Source organism: Panthera onca (genome assembly GCF_046562875.1).
Source record: "Panthera onca isolate mPanOnc1 chromosome E1 unlocalized genomic scaffold, mPanOnc1 haplotype 2 h2.Chr16_ul_7, whole genome shotgun sequence".
NCBI lineage: Eukaryota > Metazoa > Chordata > Mammalia > Carnivora > Felidae > Panthera > Panthera onca.
In genome coordinates, this window is record NW_027675821.1 from 402,609 (window position 1) to 429,445 (window position 26,837).

Below are 26,837 nucleotides of genomic sequence, written 5' to 3' on the forward strand. Positions count from 1 at the left end.
ATATATTCCAAAGTATCATAAAAAGACATGGGGGATAGTTATTTCCAAGTGATAATATTTATGTACACAGAAGATAAACTAAGATTAACCAGGGACTGAGCCATGTATTGCTACAAAATCTTACCCCAATTCATTATTCAGGATTGAAAGTTTTCTACTTATTTCTGTATCTGCTACCGAGAAACAGACTACTAAGAAATTTTAAATTGTTAGAAAATTAAATGGGGAAATTGTATAATATTTTTGTTCCTGTGCACTTAAATTGCAATTAAATTGGCACTTCCTTCGATACAGAGATTATAGCAAAGTAGAATATATTTTTGGCTCTCATTTTGTACTTTGTTGGTTTTCAGTATTAAAGATTCTGGTAATTCTTTTCATATATAACATTTCTGAAGTTATTTTCTATGCTTGTTTATTTAGTGTTAGAACTAAAATTCATCTTACTATTGGTGTTTTCTTTTTGACTTATATTTAATACTCATTAGCATACTGCTTTATTTTCAGTGTTGACTGATGTCATTAAAGCCATTGATAAAATTAAAGATGAAAATATTGATTATGAGGATATGAATACTTGTCTTCAGCATTTTGGAGTTTACCTTTCTAAGCCAGAATTTGAGAAGATCACAGAGTTGACTGAAGCTGACAGTAAGTGAAAACTGGGTTGACACATGTGAAAAGATGGTCACTTTGCTATTTTTTTCCCTCAGAATAATGACTTTATTTTTTTGATTAGAAAAAAGTCCATTAAAATGAAGTCAATACAGAAAAATACTCAAAAGCACAACAAAACACACAAAATCCCATGATCCAGAAATATCCAGTATTAACAGTCTTTCCAGACATTTTTTTCCTATAGGCAAAAGTACAAACAAAAAGAAAGTAGAGTTTGTGGTTTTGCTTTCTGACAAGGAAGAGGTCAGGACAGAAGTCATTAAATGGGACAAATGACTCTTTATTATGCCAAAGCCTATAATTCATAAGGAAGGTACTAGTTTTGAGTATCTCTACCCTTATAACTTAGCAGCATCTTTTCTAAAGAGAAAGGGTGGTTGTGAGATAGACAAGTGTGTGGGGCTATCGATGAAATAAGAATGGCCATGAAGAGTATGTGAAGAGTACAGGAAGAGTATGTGAACTTTTATTACAATATATTTCTTATTTTGTGTGTATTAAAATTTTTCCATAATGAAAAGCAAAAAAAGAATAGAACAAATAGAAGTTATGTGCCTTACGTGAGAAAATAAGACTTTGTTAAAAGACATTATAGAATACCTAAATAAATTGGAATATATCCCATATTAATGGACTCAGAGACCCCCAAGTCTGCCAATTCTCATAATTAATTTACTTATCTAAAGCAATTCTAATAAAACCCTGACTTTTTTGATGAATTGATTCTAATATTTGTATGCATAAACAAAGATCAAGAGTAGCTAAAACACTCTTGAGGAAGAAAAACGTGGATAGGGTGTATGAGTGGTGTTGGAGGGATCTTGCTACCCTGGATATTAAGACTCATTATAAAGTTACAGTAAGTAAAACAGTGTGAAAATGGCACAGGGATAGAGAAATTGACTGATAGGACAGGATAAGTAACTTCCAAATATATCTACACACATATAAGGAAACATATATAATGAGGTGGCAGATTACTGGGGGGGAGGGGAAGCACCAGTTAATAAATGGTGCTGGAATAATTAATTATTCAAATGTAAAAAATAGAATTGGATCCCTACCTATATATCATATTCAGTAATGATTTCCAGATACGAACACTAAAATTCTCTTTAGAGAAAGAAGAAAAATTTTCTGACTTAGAGTTACAAGGAATTATTTTTAAGATACAAAATCACTAACCAGAAAAGAAAAGATTTATACATTTGACTACATTAAAAATAAGAACTTCTCTTTATTAAAAGGTAATACAAACAGAATGAAAATACAAGCCACAAATGTAGCAAAGATTATTATTAAAAAAAATTTTTTTTAATGTTTATTTATTTTTGAGAGAGAGAGAGGTGCAGAGTATGAGATGGGGAGGAGCAGAGAGAGAGGGAGACAGAATCTGAAGCAGGCTCCAGGCTCCCAGCTGTCAGCACAGAGCCCTAAGCGGGGCTTGAACTCATGAATTGTGAGATCATGACCTGAGCCAAAGTTGGATGCTTAACTGACTGGGCCACCCAGGCATTCCAGAGTAAAGATTATTTGTAACACTCATAACAGCGAAAGATCATTGTGGAGAATAAATAGAAAACCCCTATAAATTAACAACCCAAGAGAAAAATGGCCAAATTACAAGAACAGCCATTGCCAGATGAAGAAACATAAGTTGCTAATAATCATATGAAGTCTTTTTATACATCATAGTAATCAGGGAAATGCAAAATTTAGGTCACAATGAAATACCTTTTGATGCTGACCAAATTGGCAAAAATTAAGGTCTGTTAATTTAATTGTTGGTAAATAAGGCAAAAGTGGTGAAAGAACTTTGAAAAACATTATGTAGTATTCTGTAAGGTTTTCATACTTCATGGCTTAGAAAATCCATTTTTTAGTGATACATCCCAGAAAATCTCTGCACTGATGTGCAAGGAGACATGTTAAAAGTGCTCATAGCAGCTCTGATCCTAATAGAAAAAGGAAGGAAGGGAGGAAGGAAAGAAGGAAGGAAGGAAGGAAGGAAGGAAGGAAGGAAGGAAGGAACAAAAAGAAACAACATGATCGGTGATAGAATGTATAAATAAATTGTGGTATTTACCACTGATGCATGATGAAATACTGATAATGTGTACGTTAGTGAAAATGAACTATAGCAATATACTATATGGATGGTTCTTGGAAATATATTGAATGAAAAAAGCAAGTCTAGGTTGCTATAGTGTGATTATTTTTATAGAGCTGTAAAACAAAATTAAGGAATATTTTGTTTATCCTGTGTAAAATTTTATGTAAAAAAGCAAGACCTTGGTTAATTTTAAAAAATTCAGCAATGTTCTCTCTGTAGAGAAGCAGTAGAATAGAATGGGGGAAGCACAGACGCAGATGCAGTGGTGTTAATAATGTTCTTCAACTGTGAGGGAGAGGAAGGGGGAAAAATGTTACAGAGAGGGAGTGAGGCAAACCATAAGGACTCTTAAATACTGAGAACAAACTGAGGGTTGATGGGGGTGGGGGAGAGGGGAAAGTGGCTGATGGGCATTGAGGAGGGCACTTGTTGGGATGAGTACTGGGTGTTGTATGGAAACCAATTTGACAATAAACTATATTAAAAAATAATAAAAATAAAAAGTAATTTTGTCCTTAAAACAATAATGTTCTTCAAATGGGAGGTGGGTTCAGTGGTTCAGCTAAAACATTTGTGTATCAAATAGACATTATCAAAAATAGGGAATCTATTGCTTTAGAAAGTTATATGTTCCTGTTAGTGAATGTAAATCTTCATTAACTCTAACATTCGCCTAGAATTTTTCAAAGTCTCATTTTTTTCAAGTCTTTAAATATTTGGTTAAGAATACAAAGTAATTTGGTGCTCCTTAAAGTAAACTTCTCAAAGATTCTTTATCTTGGAAATAGGCAATAGGCTGTGCCTTATCTTTTATAGATTAGAACTGGAATTTGATTTTTTTAGTGGGATAAACAAAGGAGTAGTGTTATCAAAAGCTCATCCTATTTATATAAAACCTTTATATGCGGCCTTAGAAAATTCTTAGAAATCTTTATCCATTCTAATATTGGGATATTATATATAATCAAAGAAAGACATTTTCTAAGTATAGAATGACTATTAAAATGTTTAATAGTTTCAAAAGCATACTGGAATAAAGATAACAAAGTGAATGGTAGCCTGAGGTGGGAGAAACCAGAGGTCAAGAAAGCTCACTTCTAATCTCTGATCTTGTATTTCCTTTTGTGACCTGGGGAAAAAAATCATGATATCATGTCTAAGTATTTTTTAAAATGTATAAAATAATACACTAATTCTTTACCGACATATCTTTGAGTTGTTGTCAGGCCAAGACAAGATAATGTAAGTTAAAATTAAAAATGTTGTACGCTTGTAACTAGAAAGATTTTGATTAACTTTCCTGGCATTTTTCAGTTTTACTTTCTCCTTGTGTGTTGAATCGCTTTTTCCTCTTAGAACCATATATTTTTAGTGGTATTAGCTGATGGCTATAATCATGTTATCTCCCTATAATTTATTTTACATAATTCTATAGTTGTCATAATTAACATTTGAAGATATTGAAGAAAATATTCTTTTCTCCTTAGAAACGAAAAAAGTGAATTTTAAAGATTTCATTGATACAATGATGACCAATACGGAACGCTTCTCTGAAAAATTATGTAAGAACATCACATTTTGTGCTTTTATTTACTTTTTCAAGTTTATTTATTTATTTTTAGAGACAGAGAAAGAGCAGGGGCAGGGCAGAGAGAGAGAAAGGGAGAGAGAGAGAATCCCAAGAAGACTCCACACTGTCAGTTACAGAGCCCAGTGCACAGCTCGATCTCACAAACCATGAGATCGTGACCTGAGCGGAACTCAAGAGTTGGACACACTTACCCGACTGAGCCACCCACCCCAACATATATTGTGCTTTTAGTGGACCAACTGGTGTGACAAACTTTAGAAGAGTGTAGCAGACTAGAAGAGGTAGTCATCCTGTAGATCATCAGCCAAACAGATGCCTGGCTTACTGCTGATGTTTGGTTTCAATCTTCTCTGTTAATGATTTCTAAATCTCGAGCACTTCCATGTGCAAATGAATTGAAAGTTTTTACGAGCTTCCTGTTTATCCTCACACTTACTATAAAGAGCTAGAACCGTGTATATAAAATTCCTTTTCGGAAGATGTAAAACGTCTTCCCAGTTTGGGGAAGTGATGCCATCTAGTGACTAGCGCTGAGTACTCATATGCAGAATTTCCTCTTTCATTTGTTTATATATTTTTTTCCATCTTCCAATTTATTCAGTAATATTTACTGAGCCATTGTTATATATGCTTTCTGTTAAGCTGATGAGCTGTTAAGATGAGAAAGACAGTCTTGGCCACTCAGAAGCTCACTGTAAAGAAATACAAGGTCTTATATGTACATTTTAAATGGAGTGAAGCTAGTTTAAAAATTGAAGCGAAAAGTAGCATTTTGTTATTTTGTGCTTAGCTGTTGGGTAATAGTGCATTTTAAGTAACAGTTATTTTACCTTACACTAGAAATCAATTTAATTTGCTTTCTATACAAGGTGGAACATAATAGATTAATTGGATGAAGAGATTATTTGCATTGTTAGTCACTTCATTTATCCTAGGAATTTTAGTTTCGTGGAGATAAAAAGTTTTTGTTTTTGTTTTTAAACATTTTTATTATTTTTGAGAGACAGAGAGAGCACGAGCCGGGGAGGGGCAGAAAGAGACAGAAACACAGAATCTAAGCAGACTCTAGGCTCTGAGCTTGTCAGCACAGAGCCCGACGTGGGGCTCGAACTCACAAACAGTGAGGTCGTGACCCAAGCCGAAGTAGGATGCTTAATCAACTGATCCACCCAGGCACCCTGAGTTAAAAAGTTTTATTATCACGGAGTTGTATAGTATATTATCTTACTCGTATCTATAGTTAAATTTCCTTTCTTGTTGTTAAATATTGCACATTTATATTCACTGCTTTCCTTTTTTCTTCATCTGGCTGCTCATTTCTTCACCAGACAGCTTATTGGTTCTGTATACCTCATTGGGACCTTCTATCCATTTATCCCTCAACTTTGTCCTTACCCACCAGTCTCCCTGTTTTCACTTTTCTTCCTTATCCACTTGAAAATCACTGGTCTGTGTACCTCGAATACCCTACAGTCTTCAGTACCCTAAATTGCCCTTTGGTTGCACCTGTCTTACAAAACTCCCAACCCTGGCTTTTCCTCGTGGCTGACATCATTTCTAGAGAAAATTATATAGCTCAGCAGATTGAACACTTTGAAATCTTGACCATCAGTGTCTGGTGGCCCTCAGCACTACCTAGGAATTATGTGATTCCCACCCTCTCCCAGTTAGTTTATTCTTTTACTCTCTGAAATAACTAATTAACAATCTCCATTCTCTCAAACTTCCATTCCTACTCCAACCTTAGCCCTTCTCACATTTAGCAGATAACTTAGCCTTTATAAGGAAAATAGAAGCCTGTCACTATTTTGAGGACGTTAAGATATTTCCCAATATTTTCTCCTAAAAGTTTTTAAGTATTTCTTTTTCATAGTTAAGTCTTTAATTCACCTGAAATTGATTTTTATGTTTAGAGTGAAATTGGGATCCAATTTAATTTTTTTCCATAAAGATATTAGCTGGTGACAGTTTTATATTAATTCTTTGAGATTTATGTATTATATAAATTGATTTGGAACCTGACACTCACACATGATGGCCTTGGGATTTAGGTTATCATTGGAGATTTTATTCCTTCTAGTCATACCTCTGGCAGAGAACAGGCTTTCTTCTTGAATTCCTAAAAAGGTGACTAAAGTGTTTTTATTAATAATTTTCAGATGGAAAGATTTTCCGGGGCCCTGTCTTTTTTGGGAAAAGTTTTCAATTAGCAATAATCGCGCCTCGGATAAACCTCATTGGCTATGATACTGCCACTGTGCAAAGCTGGGCCCTGTCTTTTTTTTGTTTGTTTGTTTTGTATTAAATTTTTTTTTAATGTTTATTTATTTTTGAGAGAGCAAGAGACAAAGTGCGAGCAGCAGATAGGCAGAGAGAGAGGGAGACACAGAATCCGAAACAGGCTCCAGGTTCTGAGCTGTCAGCACAGAGCCCAATGGGGGACTCGAACTCACAAACTGAGAGATCGTGACCTTAGTTGAAGTCGACGCTTAACTGACTGAGCTACCCGGGCCCTGGTGTTAAGTACGCACCTCTATAATTCTAGACTTGTCTGTATCAAGTAATAACAATAATACTTATTATATTACTCACATTTATTGAGGGTTTACTATGTGCCAGTACTGTTCTAAATAATTTTTATTTATTAACTCACTTAATTCTCACATCAACTCTATTATTTTTATTTTATGGATGGGAAAACCACAGCACAGAGGTTAAAGAAGTCACATAGCTAGTATGTGGTAGAATTAAGATTAGAACTCGGGTAGAGTGGTGCCTGGTTGGTTCAGTCAGTTGAGTGTCCGACTTTTGATTTTAGCTCAGGTCATGACCGCAGCGTTGTGAGATGGAGCCCCACATCAGGCTCTGTGCTGGGCATGGATCCTGCTTAAGATTCTGTCCTGAGAGGCCCTTTGTCAGCTTGGCAGAGTGGTGCCACCCCAGAACCCGGGTGTGTGGAGTGGGATCCTTTAAGACGTTGGGGTTTGAATCCCAGCTGAGTGCCTGGGAGGTGCAGGAGACTGTGGAGCGGGACAAACTGACCAGATCGTGCCTGTGCTGTGCTGTGAGGGCTGCCTGAACAGGGTGGTTTGGTCTAGGGAGGAGAAACTGCGACGATGCCATTTTCCTCCAATCACCAACATGGTGGGGCTTCAGGGAACAGGACAGCAGGCCCCCAGTGGAGGTTGGACTGCTTACACCAAACCCTGCCTCACCATGCCTGGCAACTGCATATCTGCTGGAGGGAGAATTGACCCTTACCCAACCAGAGGGTCCCTCCTCCAGACCAGCACAACCACTGGTTCCAGGGCACCATCGGACAACGGTCCGGCAGTTTTTCATTTTCTGATTTGATTTTTGGAAATACATATTTTCTTTTCTTGTCTTTTCTCCTTCTTCTTCTTCCTTCCCTTCTCTATTCTGGTTGTTAATTTGTTTAAGCAGGCATTTTTAATCTATGCATTTTACACCTCTTCTGTATCTCCTCCTTCTTTATTTTTCTCTCTCTCTCTAGATTAAGCCATATAGTTTCTCTGATTCTCTGCCTGCTCAATTTTTTTTTCTCTTTCCCTGCTTCTGTCATTTCCCTCTTTCTATGGGATAAGGCTTCTTCCACCCCCTCCCCTTTTTAATTTTTTCCAGGGTTACTTCAATGAACAAATCAAAGCACGCCTGGTGGAAAGTCCAAACCACCAGTGCGAGTAGGGGTATAAAGCAACCAGAGTCACAACAACAGAGAGCATGTGACACACTCCAAAAACACCTCCTGAAGGGTCAGGCCCTGGATAGTATATGACCCCTTTTTAACATAGTAGTACTCACAGGGGCAGGACACATAACAAACTATTAAAACACGTAAAAGACAGAAAACTAGACAAAATGACTAGACAGAAGAATTCTCAAAAATTCTAGGAAGAAATGACAGCCAGAAAAATTGCTCAAAACAGATATAAACAATATATCTAAACAAGAATTTGGAATAATAGTCATAAGACTAAGAGCTGGGCTTGAAAAAACTATAGAAGACAGCAGAGAATCTATTGCTGCAGAGATCAAGGACACAAGAGATAGTCATGATGAATTAAGAAATGCAGTAAATGAGATGCAAAATAAACTAGATGCAGAGACAGCAAGGATGAAGGAGCAGAGGGAAGAATAAGTGAAATAGAAGATAACATGGAAAATGATGAAGCTGAAAAAGAGAGAGAGAGGAAAATATTAGACCACGAGGGGAGAATTAGAGACCTAAGTGATTCAATGAGATATAATAATATCTGTATCATAGGAATTCCAGAAGGAGAAGAAAGAGACAGGGGCAGAAGGTTTGTTTCACCAAATTATAGTTGAGAGCTTCCCTAATCTGGGGGAGGAAGCAGACATCCAAGTCCAGGAGGCCCAGAGAATTCCCTTCAGAATTAACAGAAGCAGGTCAGCCCCAAGGCATGTCATAGTGAAATTGGCAAAATACAAAGATAAAGAGAGAATTCTGAAAGCAGCTAGGGACAAACGGGCCTTAACCTACAAGGGCAGACACACAAGGGTAGTAGCAGACCTGTCCACTGAAACTTGGCAGGCCAGAAAGGAGTAGCTGGAAATATTCAATGTGCTGAATAGGAAAAATATGCAGCCAGGAATCCTTTATCCATCAAGGCTGTCATTCAGAGTGAAAGGAGAGATCAAGGCTTTTCCAGACAAACAAAAACTGAAGGAATTCATGACCACTAAACCAACCCTGCAGGCACTCTGTGAGTGGAATGCTGCAAAGACTACAAAGGACCAGAGACATTGCCACAATCATGAAACCTACAGATAACACAATGACACTAAATCCATATCTTTCAGTCATAACTCTGAATGTAAATGGGCTAAATGCCCCAATCAAAAGGCATAAGGTATCAACATGGATAAAAAACCAAGTTCCATCTATATGCTGTCTACAAGACACTCATTTTAGACCTGAGGACACCTGAAAATTGGAAGTGAGGGGATGGAGAACCATATATCATGCTACTGGAAGTCAAAAGAAAGCTGGAATAGCCATACTTATATCAGACAAACTAGATTTTAAAGTAAAGACGGTAGCAAATGATAAAGAAGGGCATTATTGTCATAATTAAGGGGCCTATCCATCAAGAAGAGATAACAATCGTAAATGTTTATGCCCCCAACTTGGTAGAACCCAAATTTATAAATTAATCACAAACATAAGCAATCTTACTGATAATAATACGGTAATTGTAGATGACTTTATTTTTTTTCAATATATGAAATTTATTGTCAAATTAGTTTCCATACAACACCCAGTGCTTATCCCAAAAGGTGCCCTCCTCAATACCCATCACCCACCTTCGCTTCCCTCCCACCCCCCATCAACCCTCAGTTTGGTCTCAGTTTTTAAGAGTCTCTTATGCTTTGGCTCTCTCCCACTCTAACCTCTTTTTTTTTTTCTCCTTCCCCTCCCCCATGGGTTTCTGTTAAGTTTCTTAGGATCCACGTAAGAGTAAAACCATATGGTATCTGTCTTTCTCTGTATGGCTTATTTCACTTAGCATCACACTCTCCAGTTCCATCCATGTTGCTACAAAGGGCCATATTTCATTCTTTCTCATTGCCACGTAGTATTCCATTGTGTATATAAACCACAATTTCTTTCTCCATTCATCAGTTGATGGACATTTAGGCTCTTTCCATAATTTGGCTATTGTTGAGAGTGCCGCTATAAACATTGGGGTACAAGTGCCCCTATGCATCAGTACTCCTGTATCCCTTGGGTAAATTCCTAGCAGTGCTATTGCTGGGTCATAGGGTAGGTCTATTTTTAATTTTCTGAGGAACCTCCACACTGTTTTCCAGAGCAGCTGCACCAATTTGCATTCCCACCAACAGTGCAAGAGGGTTCCCATTTCTCCACATTCTCTCCAGCATCTACAGTCTCATGATTTGTTCATTTTAGCCACTCTGACTGGCGTGAGGTGATATCTGAGTGTGGTTTTGATTTGTATTTCCCTGATGAGGAGCGATGTTGAGCATCTTTTCATGTGCCTGTTGGCCATCCGGATGTCTTCTTTAGAGAAGTGTCTATTCATGTTTTCTGCCCATTTCTTCACTGGGTTATTTGTTTTTCGGGTGTGGAGTTTGGTGAGCTCTTTATAGATTTTGGATACTAGCCCTTTGTCCGATATGTCATTTGCAAATATCTTTTCCCATTCCGTTGGTTGCCTTTTAGTTTTGTTGGTTGTTTCCTTTGCTGTGCAGAAGCTTTTTGTCTTCATAAGGTCCCAGTAGTTCATTTTTGCTTTTAATTCCCTTGCCTTTGGGGATGTGTCGAGTAAGAGATTGCTACGGCTGAGGTCAGAGAGGTCTTTTCCTGCTTTCTCCTCTAGGGTTTTGATGGTTTCCTGTCTCACATTCAGGTCCTTTATCCATTTTGAGTTTATTTTTGTGAATGGTGTGAGAAAGTGGTCTTGTTTCATTCTTCTGCATGTTGCTGTCCAGTTCTCGCAGCACCATTTGTTAAAGAGACTGTCTTTTTTCCATTGGATGTTCTTTCCTGCTTTGTCAAAGATGAGTTGGCCATACATTTGTGGGTCTAGTTCTGGGGTTTCTATTCTATTCCATTGGTCTATGTGTCTGTTTTTGTGCTAATACCATGCTGTCTTGATGATTATAGCTTTGTAATAGAGGCTAAAGTCTGGGATTGTGATGCCTCCTGCTTTGGTCTTCTTCAAAATTACTTTGGCTATTCGGGGCCTTTTGTGGTTCCATATGAATTTTAGGATTGCTTGTTCTAGTTTCGAGAAGATTGCTGGTGGAATTTTGATTGGGATTGCATCGAATGTGTAGATAGCTTTGGGTAGTATTGACATTTTGACAATATTTATTCTTCCAATCCATGAGCAGGGAATGTTTTTCCATTTCTTTATATCTTCTTCAATTTCCTTCATAAGCTTTCTATAGTTTTCAGCATACAGATCTTTTACATCTTTGGTTAGATTTATCCCCAGGTATTTTATGCTTCTTGGTACAATTGTGAATGGGATCAGTTTCTTTATTTGTCAACTGATGAATGCAACTGTTGAATGCAACTGATTTCTGTACATTGATTTTGTATCCTGAAACTTTGCTGAAATCATGTATCAGTTCTAGCAGACTTTTGGTGGAGTCTGTCGGATTTTCCACGTATAATAACATGTCTTCTGCAAAAAGTAAATGCTTAACTTCATCTTTGCCAATTTTGATGCCTTTGATTTCCTTTTGTTGTCTGATTGCTGATGCTAGAACTTCCAACACTGTGCTAAACAACAGCAGTGAGAGTGGACATCCCTGTCGTGTTCCTGATCTCAGGGAAAAAGCTGTCAGTTTTTCCCCATTGAGGATGATGTTAGCTGTGGGTTTTTCATAAATGGCTTTTATGATGTTAAAGTATGTTCCTTCTATCCCGACTTTCTCGAGGGTTTTTATTAGGAAAGGATGCTGAATTTTGTCAAATGCCTCTTCTGCATCGATTGACAGGATCATATGGTTCTTATCTTCTCTTTTATTAATGTGATGTATCACATTGATTGATTTGCGAATGTTGAACCAGCCCTGCATCCCAGGAATGAATCCCACTTGATCATGGTGAATAATTCTTTTTAGAAGCTGTTGAATTCGATTTGCTAGTATCTTATTGAGAATTTTTGCATCCACATTCATCAGGAATATTGGCCTATAGTTCTCTTTTATTACTGGGTTTCTGTCTGGTTTAGGAATCAAAGTAATACTGGCTTCATAGAATGAGTCTGGAAGTTTTCCTTCCCTTTCTATTTTTTGGAATAGCTTGAGAAGGATAGGTATTATCTCTGCTTTAAACGTCTGGTAGAACTCCCCTGGGAAGCCATCTGGTCCTGGACTCTTATTTGTTGGGAGATTTTTGATAACTGATTCAATGTCGTCACTGGTTATGGGTCTGTTCAAGCTTTCTGTTTCCTCCTGATTGAGTTTTGGAAGTGTGTGGGTGTTTAGGAATTTGTCCATTTCTTCCAGGTTGTCCAGTTTGCTGGCATATAATTTTTCATAGTATTCCCTGATAATTGCTTGTATCTCTGAGGGATTGGTTGTAATCATTCCATTTTCATTCATGATTTTATCTGTTTAGGTCCTCTCCCTTTTCTTTTTGAGAAGCCTGGCTAGAGGTTTATCAATTTTGTTTATTTTTTCAAAAAACCAACTCTTAGTTTCATTGATCTGCTCTACAGTTTTTTAGATTCTATATTGTTTATTTCTGCTCTGATCTTTATTATTTCTCTTCTTCTGGGTTTAGGCTGTCTTTGCTGTTCTGCTTATATTTCCTTTAGATGTGCCGTTAGATTTTGTATTTGGGATTTTTCTTGTTTCTTGAGATAGGCCTGGATTGCAATGTATTTTCCTCTCAGGACTGCCTTCGCTGCATCCCAAAGCGTTTGGATTGTTGTATTTTCATTTTCGTTTGTTTCCATATATTTTTTAATTTCTTCTCTAATTGCCTGGTTGACCCATTCATTCTTTAGTAGGGTGTTCTTTAACCTCCATGCTTTTGGAGGTTTTCCAGACTTTTTCCTGTGGTTGATTTCAAGCTTCATAGCATTGTGGTCTGAAAGTATGCATGGTATGATTTCAATTCTTATATACTTATGAAGGGCTGTTTTGTGACCCAGTATGTGATCTATCTTGGAGAATGTTCCATGTGCACTCGAGAAGAAAGTATATTCTGTTGCTTTGGGATGCAGAGCTCTAAATATATCTGTCAAGTCCATCTGATCTAATGTATCATTCAGGGCCCTTGTTTCTTTATTGACTGTGTGTCTAGATGATCTATCCATTTCTGTAAGTGGAGTGTTAAAGTCCCCTGAAATTACCACATTCTTATCAATAAGGTTACTTATGTTTGTGAGTAATTGTTTTATATATTTGGGGGCTCCTGTATTTGGCACATAGACATTTATAATTGTTAGCTCTTCCTGATGGATAGACCCTGTAATCATTATATCATGCCCTTCTTCATCTCTTGTTACAGCCTTTAATTTAAAGTTTAGTTTGTCTGATATAAGTATGGCTATTCCAGCTTTCTTTTGACTTCCAGTGGCATGATAAATAGTTCTCCATCCCCTCACTCTCAATCTGAAGGTGTCCTCAGGTCTAAAATGAGTCTCTTGTAGACAGCAAATAGATGGGTCTTGCTTTTTTATCCATTCTGATACCCTATGTCTTTTGGTTGGCACATTTAATCCATTTACATTCAGTGTTATTATAGAAAGATATGGGTTTAGAGTCATTGTGATGTCTGTAGGTTTCATGTTTGTAGCGATGTCTCTGGTACTTTGTCTCACAGGATCCCCCTTAGGATCTCTTGTAGGGCTGGTTTAGTGGTGACGAATTCCTTCAGTTTTTGTTTGTTTGGGAAGACCTTTATCTCTCCTTCTGTTCTAAATGACAGACTTGCTGGATAAAGGATTCTTGGCTGCATATTTTTTTCTGTTCATCACATTGAAGATCTCCTGCCATTCCTTTCTGGCCTGCCAAGTTTCAGAAGAGAGATCAGTCACAAGTCTTATAGGTCTCCCTTTATATGTAAGAGCACATTTATCCCTCGCTGCTTTCAGAATTTTCTCTTTATCCTTGTACTTTTCCAGTTTCACTATGATATGTCATGCAGAAGATCGATTCAAGTTACGTCTGAAGGGAGTTCTCTGTGCCTCTTAGATTTCAATGCCTTTTTCCTTCCCCAGATCAGGGAAGTTCTCAGCTATGATTTCTTCAAGTACATCTTCAGCACCTTTCCCTCTCTCTTCCTCCTCTGGAATACCAATTATGTGTAGAATATTTCTCTTTAGTGCATCACTTAGTTCTGTAATGTTCCCCTCATACTCCTGGATTTTTTTTATCTTTTTCTCAGCTTCCTCTTTTTCCATAATTTTATCTTCTAGTTCACCTATTCTCTCCTCTGCCTCTTCAATCCGAGCCGTGGTTGTTTTATTTTGCAGCTCATTTATAGCATTTTTTAGCTCCTCCTGGCTGTTCCTTAGTCCCTTGATCTCTGTAGCAATAGATTCTGTGCTGTCCTTTACACTTTTTTCAAGCCCAGCGATTAATTTTATGACTATTATTCTAAATTCACTTTCTGTTATATTGTTTAAATTGTTTTTGATCAGTTCGTTAGCTGTCGTTATTTCCTGGAGATTCTTTTGAGGGGAATTCTTCCGTTTGGTCATTTTGGATAGTCCCTGGAGTGGTGCGGAACTGCGGGGCACTTCTCCTGTGCTGTCTTGAATAACTTGCGTTGGTGGGTGGGGCCGCAGTCAGACCTGATGTCTGCCCCCAGCCCACCACTGGGGCCACAGTCAGACTGGTGTGTACCTTCTCTTCCCCTCTCCTAGGGGCGGGATTCACTGTGGGGTGGCGTGCCGTGGCCCATCTGGGCTACTTGCACACTGCCAGGCTTATGGTGCTGGGGATCTGGCGTATTAGCTGTGGTGGATCGGCAAGGTGCACAGGGGCGGGAGGGGCAGGCTCAGCTAGCTTATCCTTCCGTGATCAGCTTCTGGAGGGGCCCTGCGGCACCGGGAGGGAGTCAGACCCACCGCCAGTGGGATGGATCCACAGAAGCACAACGTTGGATGTTTGCGCGGTGCAAGCAAGTTCCCTGGCAGGAACCGGTTCCCTTTGGGATTTTGGCTGGGGGATGGGCGAGGGAGATGGTGCTGGCGAGCGCCTTTGTTCCCCACCAATTTGAGCTTTGTCGTCCGGGGCTCAACAACTCTCCCTCCCGTTGTCCTCCAGCCTTCCCGCTCTCTGAGCAGAGCTGTTAACTTATAACCTTCCAGATGTCAAGTCCTGCTTGCTGTCTGAACACACTCCGTCCAGCCCCTCCGCTTTTGCAAGCCAGACTCGGGGGCTCTGCTTGCCCGGCGGGCTGCCCTTCTGCCCTGACTCCCTCCCGCCAGTCTGTAGCACGCACTGCCTCTCCGCCCTTCCTACCCTCTTCCATGGTCCTCTCGTCTATGCTTGGCTCCGGAGACTCCGTTCTGCTAGTCTTCTGGCAGTTTTCTGGGTTATTTAGGCAGGTGTAGATGGAATCTATGTGATCAGCAGGATGCGGTGAGCCCGGCATCCTCCTACGCCGCCATCTTCCCTGTGGATGACTTTAATACTCCACTTACAGTAATGGAGAGATGACCTAGGCAGAAAATTAATAAAGAAACAACGGTCTTGAATGATACCCTGGACCAGATGGAGTTGACAAATATATTCAGAACTTTTTATCCAAAAGCAGCAGAATACACATTCTTCTCGAGTGCACATGGAATATTCTCCAAAATAGATCACATACTGGGTCACAAAGCAGCCCTAAATAAATATAAAAGGATTGAGATCATACCATGAATATTTTCAGATCACAATGCTATGAAACTTGAAATCAACCACAAGACAAAATTTGGAAAGCCTCCTAATGCATGGAGGTTAAAGAACATCCTACTAAAGAATCAGTGGGTCAATTAGGCAGTTAAAGAAGAAATTTAAAAATATATGGAAGCAAATGAGAATGAAAATAAAACATTCCCAACCCTTTGGGATGCAGCAAAGGCAGTCCTAAGAGGAAAATACACTGCAATCCAGGCCTATCTCAAGAAACAAGAAAAGTCCCCAAAACAGAATCTACCCTCACACCTAAAGGAACTAGAAGCAGAGCAGCAAAGAAACCCCAAAGCCAGCAGAAGAAGAGAAATAATAAAGATTAGAGCAGAACTAAACAATATGGAATCCAAAAAAACCCAAAAAAACAAAAAACACAGTAGAACAGATCAATTAATCTAAGAGGTGGTTTTTGGAAACAATAAACAAAATTGATAAAACCCTAGCCAGACTTCTCAAAAAGAAAAGAGAGAGAACCCAAATAGATAAAATCACAGATGAAAGAGGAGAGATCACAACCAACACCACAGAAATACAAACAATTATTAGAGAATACTGTGAAAAATTATATGCCAACAAACTGGACAATCTGTAAGAAATTGGACAAATTCCTAGACACCCACACACTACCAAAACTCAAACTGGAAGAAATAGAAAATTTGAACAGACCCACAACCAGTGAAGAAATTGAATCAGTTATCAAAAATCTCCCAACAAATGAGTCCCAACAAATGGGCCAGATGGCTACCCAAGGGACTTCTACCAGACATTTAAAGCAGAGTTAGTACCTATTCTTCTCAAGCTGTTCCAAACAATAGAAATGGAAGGAAGGCTTCTGGACTAATTCTATGTAGCCAGCATTACCTCGATTCCCAAACCAGACAGAGACCCCACTAAAAAGAATTACAGGCCAATATCCCCGATGAACATGGATGCAAAAATTCTCAACAAGATACTAGCAAATTGAATTCAACAGTATATTAAAAGAATTATTAACCATGATCAAGTGGGATTCATTCCTGGGCTGCAGGACTGGTTCAATATTCGCAAATCAATCAATGTGGTATATCACATCGATAGAAGAAAGGATAAGAACAATATGATCCTGTCAATAGATGCAGAAAAAGCATCTGACAAAATACAGCATCATTAGTAAAAACCCTCCAGAAAGTTGGGATAGAAGGAACATATCTTAACATCATCAAATCTACATATGAAAAGCCCAAGCTAATATCATCCTCAATGGGGAAAAACTGAGAGTTTACCCACTGAGATCAGGAATACAACAGGGATGTCTACTCTCACCACTGTTGTTTAATATAGTGTTGGAAGTCCTAGCCTCAGCAATCAGACAACAAAAGGAAATAAAAGGCATCCAAATTGGCAAAGAAGTCAAACTTTCATTTTTTGCAGATGACATGATACTCTACATGGAAAACTCAAAAGACTCCACCAAAAAACTAGAACTGATACATGAATTCAGCAAAGTCGCAGGATATAAAACCAATGTACGGAAATTGGTTGCATTTCTATACACCAAGAATGAAGCAATAGTAAGAGAAATCAAAGAATCGATCCCATTTACAATTGTATCGAGAACCATAAAATACCTAGGAATAAGTTTAACCAAAGAGGTAAAAGATCTGTATGCTGAAAACTGTAGAAAACTTATGAAAGAAATTGAAGAAGACACAAAGAAATGGAAAGGCATTCCAGGCTCATGGATTGGAAGAAAAAATATTGTTAAAATGTGGATAGTACCCAAAGCAATCTACACATTCAGTGTAATCCCACTCAAAATTGCACCAGCATTCTTCTCAGAGCTAGAACAAACAATCTTTCAAATTTGTAGGGAACCACATGAGACCCTGAATAGCCAAAGTAATGTTGAACAGGAAAACCAAAGTAGGAAGCATCACAATCCCAGACTTCAGCCTCTACTACAAAGCTGTAATCATCAAGACAGTATGGTATTGGCACAAAAATAGGCACATAGACCAGTGGAGTAGAATACAGAACCCAGAATTGGACTCACAAAGGTATGGCCAATTAATCTTTGATGAAGCAGGGAAGAGTATCCAAGGAAAAAAAGAAAGTCTCTTTGGCAAATAGTGCTGGAAGACCTGTACAGTAACAAGCAGAAGAATGAAACTGGACCACTCTCTCACACCATACACAAAAATAAACTCAAAGTGGATGAAGGGCCTAAATGTGAGACAGGAAACCATCAAAACCCTAGAGGGGAAAACAGTCAACAACCTCTTTGACCTCAGCCACAGCAACTTCTTACTTGATACGTCTCTGAAGGCAAGGGAGATAAAAGCAAAAATGAACTATTGGGACCTCATCAAGATAAAAAGTTTCTGCACAGCCAAGGAAACAATCAACAAAACTAAAAGGCAACTGATCGAATGGAAGACGATATTTACAAATGACATATCAGATAAAGGTTAGTATCCAAAATCTATAAAGAACTTACCAAGCTCAACACCCGACAAACAAACCAGTGAAGAAATGGACAGATGACATGAGCAGACACTTTTCCAAAGAAGACATCCAGATGGCCAGCAGACACATGAAAAGATGCTCAACATCGCTCATCATTAGGGAAATACAAATCAAAACCACACTGAGATACCACCTCACACAGGTCAGAGTGGCTAAAATTAACAACTCAGGAAACAACAGATGTTGGTGAGGATGTGGAGAAATGGGAGCCCTCTTGCACTTTTGGTGGGAGTGCAAACTGGTGCAGCCTCCCTGGAAAACAGTGTAGAGGTTCCTCAAGAAATTAAAAATAGAATTACCCTACAACCCAGCAATAGCACTACTAGGAATTTATCCAAAGGATGCAGGAGTGCTGATTCATAGGGGCACGTGTACCCCAATGTTTATAATAGCACTATCAACAATAGCCACATTATGGAAAGAGCCAATGTCCATCCACTGATGAATGGATAAAAAAGATGTGATACACACACACACACACACACACACACACACACACACACACACACCAGAATACTACCGGCAATGAGAAAGAATGAAATCTTGCCATTTGCAACAACATGGATGGAACTGGAGGGTATTATGTTAAGTGAAATAAGTCAGAGCAAGAGAGATATCATGTTTTCACTCATATGTAGAATTTGAGAAACTTAACCAAAGACCATGAGGGAAGGGAAGAGGAAAAAAATAGTTTCAAACAAAGAGGGAGGAAGGCAAACCATAAGAGACTCCTGAATACAGAGAACGACTGAGGATTGATGGGGAGACTGTGGGGGAGGGGAAAATGGGTGATGGGCATTGAGGAGGGTACTTGTTGGGATGAGTACTGGGTGTTGTATGTAAGCGATGAATCATGGGAATCTACTCTTAAAGCCAAGAGCACACTGTATGTTAGCTAACTTGACAATAAGTTATATTTTAAAAAAAAAAGCATTCTCTCTCTCTCTCTGCCCCTCTCCCATATGCACACACTCTGTCTCTCTCTCAAAAAAAAAGGCAACTCATGGGGCGCCTGGGTGGCTCAGTCAGTTAAGCATCTGACTGTTGATTTCACCTCAGGTCATGATTTCACAGTTTGTGAGCTCAAGCCCTGCATCAGGATCCATGCAACGGTGAGAAGCCTGCTTGGGATTCCCTCTCTCTGCTCCTTCCGCATGCCCTCTCTCTCACTCAAAATAAGTGCATTAATTTTTAAAAAAAGCAACTCAGAGCTTATGTTCTCTACTTATGCATTATACCATCTGACTGCCATGGCGTCAGCTCAGGCACACACACAATAATTCTTCCTCACTTCTGGCATCTGGTGATTTTCCTTTCTATTGAGCTTATCACTCAGTTGTTTAGGCTGAAAAGTTAGGAGTCATTCTTGGTCTTTTTTTTCCTTATGGCCCTAGCTCCACCACTTCCACTTCCCTGATTCAATTCATCACCAAATATTATTTTTATTGATATTTTAACTCAGTATAGAGTGTGTTTTGCATTGGAAATTGAAGGGGAATCTGGCTATTGTCATTCTATATTGCCAGTTCTCTCTTTATAGGGGGCACCTGGGTGGCTCAGTCGGCTAAGCGTTGGACTTTGCCTCAGGTCATGATCATGCTGTTCATGAGCCCTGTGTCAGGCTCTGTGCTGTTTGAGCTGTTTGAGCCCTGTGTCAGGCTCTGTGCTGACAGCTCAGAGCCTGGAACCTGCTTCAGATTCTGTGTCTCCCTCTTTCTCTGCCCCTCTCCAGCTCATGCTCTCTCTCTCTCTCTCTCTCTCTCTCTCTCTCTCTCTCTCTCTCAAAAATAAACATTCAAAAATAAAAAATAAAAACACTCATTCATGGGGTGCCTTGGTGGCTCCGTTGGTTGAGCATCCAACTCTCGATTTTGGCTCGGGTCATGGTCTCACAGTTTCGTGGGTTCAAGCCCTATGTTGGGCTCTGTGCTGACTGACAGCATGGAGCCTGCTGTCTCTCTGTCTCCCACTGTCTCTCTGTCCCTTCCCTGCTCTCATTCTCTCTGTCTCTCTCAAAATAGAAATAAAATAAACTTAAAAAAACCCACTCATTCAGGTTTTTGACCTTGACATTCCACCTTAGCTTTTTACAAAAGTTAAATCTCACTTTGTTAACTCCATTTGCCAATTTTCTATTTTCATCTTATTTACCTCTATAGTTTTTTTTTAACTCAAGTGTAATTAACATACAGTATTACATTAGTTTCAGGTGTGCAGCATAATGATTCAACCATTATTTTTAATTTAATATGTTTATTCTTCAAAATTCTTCTCCTTATGTTTTCTGTGACACCGTCATCTCATTTTTTCCCCACCTTATTGGCTCTTCCTTTTTTTTCTTTAAAATTGAGATATAATTGGCATATAACATTGTGTGAATTTAAGGTGTACAAAGTGTTGATTTGATACACTTATATATTGCAATACGATTACCACCATAGTGTTAACTAACAGCATCATCACATCACATAATGATCATTTCTTTTTTTGTGGTGAGAACACCAAGATTTATTCTCTTAGCAACATTCAAGTATATAGTATTGCTAACTATAATCACAATGCTGTGCCTTAGATGCCCAGAATTTATTCATCTTCTAATTGTAAATTAGTACCCTTGACCAGCCTCTTCCTAATTTCCTGGTAACCACCATTCTACTCTGTTTCTGAGTTCTGCTTTTTCAGATGTGAGACCTTATAAGTATTTGTCTTTCTCTGATTTATCTTACCAAGCATAGTGCTTGTCACTCTTTTGTCCCTAATGTCAGGATTTCCTTCTTTCTCATAACGGAATAATATTCCATTGTAGACCTAGCTCTTTTTTGGTCTTGTTTTCTGGCTCCTTCTTTTCTGACTGGATTTTATATTAGCATGATCCCAGGATCCATTCTGAGTCCCATTCTCTAAGCCTCTTCCCGAATCATCTTATTGCTTTAAATAATATTGCTGTTCTTTTGACTCCCCATGTATCTCATACTTAATATGTATAAAAAAGAATTCTTGCTGTCCAACGATCTTATTCTTTACCTAGGCTCTCTTACCTCAGTTTTCGACACCACTGTCCACTCAGCTGCTAAGTTCTAAACCTAGGAGTTCTTCATGGCCCCAGCTTCTCATTCAATTCATCAGTAAATACTCTCAGTCTTGGGGCACCTGGCTGGTGCAGTTGATAAAGCGAGCGACTTTTAATCTCTGGGTTGTAAGTTTGAGCCCCACAATCAGGTGTAGAGATTGCTTAAAAATAAAATCTTAAATTAAAAAAAAATTTTAAAAATACTTCCAGTTTTATTCTCCAAACACGTCCTATGTTTGTCCACTTCTTGTTCTCATCACTGTTACCCTTGCTGAAGCCACTGTCATCTTTTTCTCTGAACTAGCTTCCTAACTGCTTGATCTTCCAGAGAGTCTGTTCTCTATACAGTAGTAGAGTGATCCTTTTACACATTGGTAATGAGATAATTTCACTCCCTGCCCCTTAAACCTTCCAAAGGTTTTCCATTGGAATTAAAACCAAAACCAAAACAAAACAAAAAACCCCACAAAATTTCTTTCCATGGTCTGCAGTAGTAGATTGAAGAGAAAGTAAGATCCAGGGAACGATGTTCGGGGGAGATGTAGAGCAAAAGCTATTTTGGTTTTATGGTTTAATTCATGGTTTAATCAGTTGGAGTTGTTTATGAATTCAGACTTCTGTAAATCTATAAGTCAATGAAAATGACTCTTTATATTGGTTATTCAGCAGTGGGTCACTATAAGTTCTTGAAATATTTCAGAATCCTCAAAGAAACACTAATTTTGGTGTTCAATATTTTATTGTGTTTTAATATTTGAAAATTGGCAATCATTTATAACGTATTTGTTATTCTTCTTAGCCATAAAAACCTTAATTCCTGACTGTTCCAGGTAATAGTTTAACTGTACTAACTTCTTGGACAAGGGTGTTGTAAAACTTGTGTGTGATCTACCTTTCAGTATTGCCTGATGCTATTGAAAACCTCCATAATCTCAGCAAAGGGAAGATGAAGATTTCTCACCTGTGGACCACTCTGTCTAACTTGAATAGTAACTTGAAAAAAAATGAATTCCTAGCTGTGCTGAAATTAACAACAGTGGATGGTAAGTATTCCAAATATTACAATTAAAAGATACATAAGACTGTCGGTCTGCCTTTCGTCAATCTTTTTTTTTTCCTTGTATCTTGTACTTGGTTGATATGCCAATATATACACTTAGAAAATATAAAGAAACCTCAGATTGTTTGGTTGTCCAACAGAAAAAATGTTAATATCTAATTTATTGTTACTCTAAATTGATCAAATATGCATTGATTACCTTCAAGTTGTGTAACATGTAACTGGAAAATGGCATATCCCGTGAACACAGAGGGGACTGTTAGGAAATGTTAAGAGATCTATTCCCGTTTTTTTATTAACATGACTTCAGATATCCATACTGTAAAATAGACTTTGTGGTGGCCACCACCACTACTAAGTTAGCAAGTAAAAAAAGATTCAAACAAAACAAAAATGAGTTTACAAAGTAAAACAAAGACCATGGACTATAATTTTTCTTAAAAAATTTTTTTTTAGCATTTATTTCTGAGAGAGAGAGAGACAGAGAGACAGAGCAGGAGTGGGGGGAGGGGCAGAGAGAGAGGGAGACACAGAATCAGAAGCAGGTTCCAGGGTCTGGGCTGTCAGCACAGAGCCCGTTGTGGGCCTCAAACTCATGAACCATGAGATCATGACCTGAGCCGAAGTCGGACGCTTAACCAACTGAGCCACCCAGGCACCTCTACAGTTTTTCAAATAAGACTATTATTTACTGCTGATGTTCTGCATGTAGGAGACAGGTAGTACACAACCACAGGTGAACATTTCCACTCCTTCGTATTTTTCATACCTTGAAGTTACAAATGTACTGTTACACTCTTTTATGTGAAATGTTTATGCAAAACTAGCCTCGTAACAAGAGCATGCTGTCTACGGTCTTTGTCAAAGAACTGTCTTTCCCTGTGAGGATTACTTACCCCTTTTTCTTCATTAAGCTCCTGTTTAAGTGAGACTGGTAATTTTGAACTTTAAGTGTGTTGGTTGTTTTGTTTATTAACATATTTGAGATGAAGAGGGTTGATGAAAATATGATACTACCTGATAATAGCGATTTTTTTCCCTCTCTTTTACTGAGACCTTTTATTGGACCTTCAGTACAATGTGATTTAATTCCTATTTTAATGCAGTGGTTTGCAAAGTTTTGAACCTTGTTATTTTTGGTTTTGTATTTATATTTGGTGCTGGTAAAGCAGTAGAATCCTTTTCTTCTAAATGAAATCTTACAGAGTCCCTCAATATATAAATCATAAAAGTTGAGTTTCTCTGAATAAAGTGGGGGAAATGACCAAGTGAACTGCTTAAGTATTTCAACAGAGCTTTAGAAACGTGAGAAAGAACGTAAGCATTCCAGACCTAGGATCCTCTTTTTGACCATGGTGTATGTTAAAAAAGGAAAAAGGCTGGGAGGGTGGGGGTGTGCCTGAATGGCTCAATCAGTTAACTGTCCAACTCTTGATTTCAGCTCAGGTCATGATCTCACAGTCGTGGACTCGAGCCCCTTGTCTGGCTCTGTGCTGACAGGATGGAGCCTGCTTGGGATTCTCTCTCTCCCTCTCTCTCTTCCCCTCCCCCCCCCCCAAAATAAATAAATAAACTGAAAAAAAATGTTTTTCTTGCAGAAGATGATGAAGTACAAATAGAAGAATTTGGACAAGTGGTAAAGGATATTCGTGATGCCTCCAGGTTAAAAGGTAACTAGTAAATTATTTGTGACTGTTAAATTTACTTTTATTGAATGGATGTCTTTGTGTTTTGTTTTTTAGAATTTCTAGTTCTGTTAATTTCTGCTTACCATGTTGGCATTGATCTGTTTTAAGGCAGGCAAAACTTGATTTTGATTAAAAGTTGGCAGCATCCATGATGAAAGAAAAATGCCTTTTTCTGGAATGGGGCCTGTGTAACCTATTTTAAATCCCTTTTTTTGTTGTTGTTATTTGTGTGTGTGTGTGTGTGTGTGTGTGTGTGTGTGTGTGTTTTGTTCTGGACTTTATGTAAAGTCAGATACTAGCTTTACAATTTTTCAGATATGAAAATTTTCTATACCATTTTTAGCCTCAGACTTAGGACTCTACCCTGTGTAAAGGCTTATATATTATAGAATTTCTCAGAAATCTTCTACCTCTTCCTTTAGTAGACATTCCTCATGTTCCTTTCTTTGGATTTTGTTAACATACAAGAGTGACCATGTGCATTTTGGTACCATGGCTATTTCCTACCACTTGACTTCCATTTTTGCTTAAAAGTTAAATCATAGACCTAAAACCAATGGAGATCATACTCATGGAGTTTGTGTACTTTTCTATTGGGAAAATAAGTTTAAAACTTAATTATCACTGGTAATTTATTTGAATAACATTCAAATGACTGTTTGGTCAATGAGCGCTGTCAGGAGAAGAATAACAACATAGGTATATGTTTAGGAAAACGGAAGCGGAGTCATTTCTGGGTGTAAAGAAGTAGATAGATACTTTTCAGATTTTTCATAACCACTCTGCCCTGGTATAAAATTTTTAACATCATTGTTTCTCTTTTAGGTTAAGAAAAGTACTTAATAATTCCCTGTTGACATATAAATATGTTACCTGGGTCACGTAACATAATTAGCATCAATATAGTATAGTGAAATAGATTAGCCGTGCTATAGGAAACAATGCACACAGGTAGAAAAGAACATGGGCTATGGAGTTTGATACATGGTGGTTTGTGGGTTTTTGACTTACCAGCTGGGTAGTCTCTGTAGGTCATTCTGGTTTCCTCATCTTTAAAACAAGGAAGCTAATAAAATCACGTTTCTCCTAGAGTTGTCAGGATCAACTGCAAAAACACATATAAAGCACATAATCTAATTATTAGGCACATACTATATACTTGGTAAATGGTAGTTAATTTTGAAATCAGAAAACAGAGTTCAGAAAGACTGGTATTCAGGACAGATAACTTTTTATGTGGAGGAAGGAAAAAAAAAATGGAAACTAAACCATTGAGAAAGGAGAACAGTGAAAAAGGAGAAAGGTGTAGTTTAGGTACCTGAATCTGGGAGCTGGTCATAATGATTGGGGGTTGACACTGGAATCTGTCAGCCAGTGCAAGAAAAGGCCAATAATTACAGGGAAGAGTGAGGAAGGGCCACCCTGGAAGAAAAGTGTTAACATAGCAGGCCTGAAACTGCTCTTTTTAGAAAAGTCTCCTTGCAAGGTTGACTGTCATATGCTCAGACTGTTCCCTTCATTACTGACTGATAAGGTTAGTTCACTGTGCCTGGACTATTTGTTGACAAACTTGGAGGGGCTGAGAAAACAGGCATATTGTGGATCAAGTTCTATGCTTTCCTTCAGTATACACACAGTTTTAAGGGATTATGGTCAGTGTCTGATCTTGTAGTTGAAGATTTTAGAGGTTGGGCAGGCAGTTCTAGGTATTGATGAGGATTAAGGATAGCCATTGATCTGGATGACTTTGGAAAGGAAGTGAAAGTTTTTGGAGTTGAGAGGTCAAGGTCATTCTTATTGTCATCAGATGATAATGGGAAATGGGGCTGAGGGAGGATTATGAGCAGGGTGACCAAAGATCCTCCAAGAAGGTGAAAGAGTGATCAGAAAGTCAGTAGATGATGGTGTCCGGAGGGTAGTGTAGGTCAATGACAGGCCTGAATCTCAGGGGAGGGATAGGTTTGATTGAAGGTGGAACTAAAATAGCCAGACAGCAGAATCTTAGGAGTGTTTCTCTGCTTCCTGGTCCTATGTGGAGCATGGGAGGATGAGCAGACTCCTCTTAAGGTGTCTGTGCAAAGAAACCATATTTTAAAGGGAACCAAGCTTTAGGTAAAACAAGCAGAGCTGATACAGGTTTTTAGGTGACTGTCATTTGCAGTTGCCTCGCTGAGATGTTAGGGGGACAGAAAGTGAAGCGGGATCGAAGGTACTAAGAAGCTGTGATTACTGTTTGCAGCTATTCCTGAAGGCTTAATAATAATAATAATAATAATAATAATAATAATAATAGTAACTTTATTGCTATTAATATGACACTTAGTGTTTGCTATATACCTAATGTTGTTTTAAGTGTTTTTCATACATCATATATTTAATCTCCATATTAACTGTGTGAGGTAGATAGTATTATTAAATTATTTTAGATATAAGACTACTGAATTTGATAGAGGGGTTAAATAGTAATAATTTGCTCAAGGTCAGATAGTTTCAGGTCACAAATCCTGGAGCCAGGATTTGAATGTACTTAACACTGCCTCCTTTGAAAGGGCTGGAAATAAAGCAAAATTCCAGATGCCAGAGTACAACTGGATCTTGGTAGAATTGAAAAGAAAAGGTGAGTGAGTCTTTGTGATACTTGTGTTTACAATTTTACATTTCTCATGATTCTGAAATCTATTTCACTTCCACCAGGATGA

At 38.3% G+C, this 26,837-nt stretch overlaps 2 pseudogenes; one reads left to right on the forward strand and one right to left on the reverse strand.

Moving 5' to 3' along the window:
* LOC145715189 (EF-hand calcium-binding domain-containing protein 13-like) overlaps window positions 1-26,837 on the forward strand; it is a 98,954-nt pseudogene that overhangs the window by 55,566 nt on the left and 16,551 nt on the right.
* On the reverse strand, window positions 6,523-6,649 carry LOC145715193 (U4 spliceosomal RNA; annotated as a pseudogene).